Source organism: Ananas comosus, linkage group 18 (assembly GCF_001540865.1).
Source record: "Ananas comosus cultivar F153 linkage group 18, ASM154086v1, whole genome shotgun sequence".
Lineage (NCBI taxonomy): Eukaryota > Viridiplantae > Streptophyta > Magnoliopsida > Poales > Bromeliaceae > Ananas > Ananas comosus.
The window spans coordinates 3,744,031-3,749,966 of NC_033638.1; the positions used below are offsets into that span (position 1 = coordinate 3,744,031).

The window sequence follows — 5,936 nt, forward strand, 5'->3', positions numbered from 1 at the left end:
GCAAGAATACCTCCATATTCATAAAGCTTCTATTTAACTTCTGACTCCCACAATGCCAGCTCAAAGTCATAAATCAGCTAGCTTAACAATGACAAATACCTGACAACAAAAGATAATTTAACCATTCTCATCATGGGATAGTTTGTAGAATAAGAGATATGTCGAGTTATTTCACCAACACATCTGAAAGTTCATTGAATGAACATGTAATCCACTCAGAAACTAGCAACGACATCAAGTGCTATAATGATGGATCAATAGATGCTTTTTATGCCATTGTTCTCAGCCACCCAAGCAGCCAAAGAAGACCAGCATCTAAAATAGGAGATCTTTTTTCAAACCCTAGAATGACAGGAAAGAACACAAATAAAGCTACATAGTACCATAAATCACCTAATAGGTCATCACCTTTCCAGTTTCCATCAGTGATGGATGGAAAAGATGATCGTAAAACAAGTAAATAACAAAGAGCATTTCACAAGCTTAAAAATGGCTATTTAGTTCCATTCTGAATGATTTAATATGTTCCGAGAATACAATACCTATATCACAGAAACTCTGTGAGCACATATGATTCCTGAGAAAGATACAACTATGACACCCTGTCCTGGAAAACAACTATCACCAACACAGTAGAGACTATCTATAGCCTGCAAGGCCCAAAAAGTCAGTCGAAAGTTTACTGGTATTATCTCGAGCTTAAAAAAAAGAAAATCTCACCGTTGTATTGGAAGGCATCCCTAATAAAACTTTTGGTGTTGTTCGTGGCAAAGGCCCCTAGGTCCCACTATCTCGAGCGAGGAATCTCCTGTGAGTTCTAGGAGTGCCTACCTATTATAAACAGATATATGACTGGGACAAATAGAGGCAGCACTCTAACAATATAAGTTATGACTAGATATAGCATGCACAGAGAAATAATCAGTAGCATCTATTGAAAAATCGGTATAAAATGGACACGTTTGCTGACAACACCACTTTGTTTACAAGCAAATGCTACCTCTTTATTAAGCACTATAATAAGGTTTAAAGTGCCGTGGCACCGGGGCGTGCCGCTGTCTGCCTGCCACAGTACGGCACCGACACGCTTCCGTGCCGACACATGGTACGCTTGAGTGCCGATAAATACGCACGACCTCTTACTGGCACGCTTTGACACGGACTTATTTTAATTTTTTTTGTTCCAATAAACTCTTATAATGTTATTTTGAAAGATTTAATCAAATAATTAAAAATATTTGTTATGTATAGCTTACTATACTCATCAATTAATATATTTGTAAGCTTTTTTGTATGTAAAGTGCAGTTATACCTGAAGTCCAGCTAGGATACTATCGATAGTACGAAGCATTTTGTGCTATCAAGTTTTCTGCCATTAGATTTACCTTTTTATCATTTTCATCCGTTTGATTATACTATTCAACTAACCACCTACTCAACCCTAGGAGGGCCACATCATCCTCACCTCACATCTTTTAATCCAAGGATAGAAAACTTAATAGCACCAAGTCATTGGTGCTATTAATAGTATTCCAGCCTTGTTCGTTATACCTGATGCAGAATAGAAATTTTTACAGGTTAAAATTTTTAAAATGCAAAGGCATCTTTTTTTTCTTTTTTTTGACAATATTACAGTATTTCTTTTATAAAATACAAAAAAATAATTTTTAAAATAATTTTTAAAAATTATTTTTTAATTAATTTTTTTAAAAAATTAGTAGATCTATCAAAAAAAATTAAGCGATAAATTATATGGCGAATAAATTAAATAAATTTAAGTATCAATTAATTTAATTTAACTTTTAATTTTATCAGTATTTTCAATTTTCTAACGCAAAAAAAAATTTTACATTTGATGTGCCTTAAAATTTATTTATTGAGTCCGATTTTGTTTCCCTAATTTGGCAAAAGTTTCGCGGTGTGACAAATTTTGATAAAATAATTTGTGAAGAAAAAATGGATGTCGGTGGTGGAAGTGGAGAGATTGGATATGTAAATTAAAAATTTGCCCTATATTGATAAACAAAAAAAATTAAATTATAATTTTTTTGACTTGCCTAACAAATAGATTTTCGATTTGCAATATTTTTTGGGGTTTGTAGGGTACCCAGAATGCTTCGGGTACCCCAAAAAATAAAACAAAAAGAAAAAAACAAAAAGCAAAAAAAAAAGCAAATTTTTATTTTTTTGCATATTGTCGGCACGGCATTGTGCCGTGGCATGCATCGCCGTGCCGCTCTGTCTCGTGCGGCACGGCCCTGCGTGCTTGGGCATAGAGGGGGGTCTGAGACCCTCCCTGTACCGTGCCCCTTTCTTGGTGGCACGGTACGTGCCGCACCGGCACGGTGCGGCACAGCCGGCACTTGAATCCTTGATCTAGAGCATTTAAAACGTCTAGAAATCAAATTTTATAATTTTTCGACATCATTTACCTTACGATCAAAAGGTCACAAAATTGACAATTTTTAACAGCCGGTATGGGATATTTGCTAGTTTAACGGTGTAAAATAATCAAAATCGGTTGAATTTTTGGTAGAAAATTCTATTCACTACATGGATAAAGATCAATAACTCCGATCTTAAATTGAAGGATCCGATCATCCATTTTTAAGACGTCGTTCGATTTTGACCGTTCATTTTATACCCACTTGATGACCTTTATTATGATTTTGAAAAATTACGAAATTTATTTTCTAGAAGCTTCAAATACTCTAGATCATATTTAACGGAGTGGATCGTCGATTCGGAAACTCCATCATTGAAAACAACTTATTAGTATGAAGGGCTCTATACTTATAAGAGTATAGTAGTCCTAGCCTATATATGTGTGTGTGTGTGTGTGTGTGTGTGTGTGTGTGTGTGTGTGTGTGTGTGCATATATATGTATGTATGTGTGTGTGTGTGTGTGTGTGTGTGTGTGTTAGCCTACTAAGTAGGGTGATTGACAAAGAGAACATATAAGAAGCAACGTGAGCAACTTTTTCTTATATTTTCTCTCTAAGAAAGATAGTTAATTATGACTCAATCTGAGAAACCAAAATCTTAAATTTTGAAAATCGAATTCATACGTTAGAAATTTTTCCTCTTATATAGCTTTGCAAGTTGTAAGATTGTCTCAGTTCTCAAGTTGGGAAAATATCAAGAGTTTATTTATAGCTTTTTTAACTTTGGCTTTTCACCAATTTTGTTTTAATCCAATGTGCTGATTGGTTGTGTGAAGAGCCTTTTTTTTTTCCATATCCATGACCTCAGCTTAAATTTATTTCCAATATTTTTGGGTCCCGTTTTCTATTTCCTTTTTCATTGTTGCTTAGCTCACAGATTCTTTTGTGATACAAATTAGAAATTAAATGTCACTAAAAGCACAACATTATTTAGCACACGGCTAGAAGTGAGCTAGCTTTATGTATGTGATGCCTACCATGCCTATAATTAGGGGTGTGAACGAGCCGAACACTAGTAAGGTGGGGTTGGCTTGTGTTCGGCTCGTTTATTAAATAAGCAGAACACGAGCTGGCTTGTTAAAGTATCGAGCCGAAAAATTCAGCTCATGTTCGGCTCATTTATTAACGAGCCGAACAAGAGCTGGCTCATGAACAACAAGTTAAAAGAATTAGAAAGGATACATATAGGAAATAAATTTATAAGATCTTATACATTAAACTTTGATTTAATAGTTGAAACTTTACATATAAATGAGCCTTTTTATAATTGAGTTGGGCTTTATATTTAGGTTGGCCTAAAATTCAAATAATAAAAATCTATATTATATTATATATAATTATTTATTTATATATAAATATAAAATATATAAATTATGTAAATATAAAATATATGTATTTGAGCTTTAAGCTGTCCAAAATATCCAATATCCCATACCCGACCCGGACCCTACCTGGATCCTACCCGGATTCGAACCGGATCTGATAAAAAATGGATAGTATATGGGTAAAAAAAATTACCCATTAAAGTTTCGTATGGGTCTGGATATTTTATACCCATACCCTACTTGGACCCGACCAGGACCAGACCCGGACCCGGACCCGACCTTTTAATGGGTAGGCCGAAAGAGTTTTTTAAATCTGGATCCGGATCTAGACCCTAACCTAGACCTGGTGAAATACCTGATAGTAAATAAAAAAATTTAAAGTTGAGGGATCAATTTCAATACGACTTATAGATGAAGGGTCTCTGTGTATTTACATTCTAGTGAAAACCCTAGTCGTTTTGTTTACTCTTTTTTTTAAAATTTTTTTATTTACTCATTATTTTTTTAATCCTAGTTGTTTACTGCTTGAATCCTTTTTTTGAATGACTTTTATTGGACGATGCAACTAATGAGGCCGCGAGTTTTCTATTGTGAGAGGTTTATGATTTCTCCATAAACTGTTTAATAAAGTCTATAAAAAATATATGCATTTGGGTATCCATACCCGATCTAAACCCGACCTGTTTTCGATCCATATCCGATCTTAAGCGGGTGGTATACGGGTAGTCACTATCCAAACCCGCTCACATAAATCCGATGAGTATATTATTATCTTAAGTACCCAAAGCCAGACCCGATCCGAAGTTAAATGGTTAGGGTATATATTTTTTTCTACCAATTTCTTTTTAGGGTGCGGGTACAGTATATCAACTATCCAGACCCGGCCCGGTCCACGGTCAAGCTGTTATCGAGGCAAACACGAGCAGGCTGACTCCAACTCGTGTTCGGATTGTTTATTAAACGAGCTGAAAAATTCAGCTCGTGTTCGGCTTGTTTACTAAACGATCGATTCGATCTCGAGCTCATTTCGAGCCGAACACGAGGTGACTCGCGAATAGCGAGCTGAATTGCCACCCCTACCTACAATGCTATTGCAATGATTTGGGTTGTCTATGTTGTTTGTTTTTTTATTTCTTAGCTGCTAATAGCATAATTTGTTAACCTGGTATTTGTTCTAATTTATTTGTCTGCACGATACGCATTGTTGATATGGACAATATTGAAAGAAAAAGTTTGATCGCGTACCTTCTGTTGCAACAACTTCATCTTGAAGTATTGTATTTAACTTTTATGTATATTCTACTTGCATACATCATGCTAAGAAGGCATTATAAGAGACATGTCTTGATGAATAGGACATGTAAGACGTGAATCACAGTTAGATTATTTACATAGCATAATGGTGGTGGCGATCAAACTTGTATTGATCAAATAAGAATGAATATAACATTAAAACTTAAAAAATTATTGAAACTTGAGGGCTTGAAATGTAACATTCTTAAAACACCATGGCATGTGCTGATTTAAAATTTTGAGGATCAATATAAAGTTTAATCTAACGATTAGGGGACTAGTAATGCAATTTACCTAGATTTTAATTTAACGAACTATAATAATTCAAAGAGGTTGCTATCAAATTAAAAGGGTGTAAAAAAAGAAAAAAAGAAGAGTAGGTGTAGCGATGCAAATGAATCTAGAGCAGAAACTACGATGTTTTCATGATTCGCGACGAATTTGGAGTAGGAGGTAGAGCAAAAAGTGTTCCACCCCGAATTCGCTCCGTTAAGATATGCCATGAATAGGGATGTTAACTGGTTCGACTTGTGGTGGGTTTTCAAAAACCCGTACTGTAACCTGAACTCGACTCAACTATCAAACTCGAAACCTGAACCCAATTCTAAGACCGCTAGGTTATGAAAATCCATATCCAAATCTAAATCCGGCAAAAAGACTGAAACCCATAACAGAACTCGAAAACCTACCGACCTTTCCTAGTACAAGTGGCAAAGGGCTTGGTGGTTGGTACATGAGGTCCTAAGTTCGAATCCTAGTTGATTCACATTTCCAGCTAAGTTTATTTCTAAATGAAATAAACAAAGCGGGTAGCATGCTACCTCTCTCTCTCTCTCTCAAAAAAAAAAAAAAAAAAAAAGGAACTCGAAAACCT

General features: G+C 35.1%; 1 long non-coding RNA gene across 2 annotated transcripts; it reads right to left on the bottom strand.

Moving 5' to 3' along the window:
• Window positions 1-1,400, bottom strand: LOC109723855. Of its 2 annotated transcripts, XR_002219751.1 has the most exons (3): window positions 721-1,400; window positions 543-650; window positions 1-342 (listed from the first exon to the last, which is right to left on the bottom strand). It is a non-coding gene; the product is annotated as an uncharacterized LOC109723855 (long non-coding RNA). The 2 variants fall into 2 exon arrangements; XR_002219750.1 differs by having other exon boundaries at window positions 543-1,400.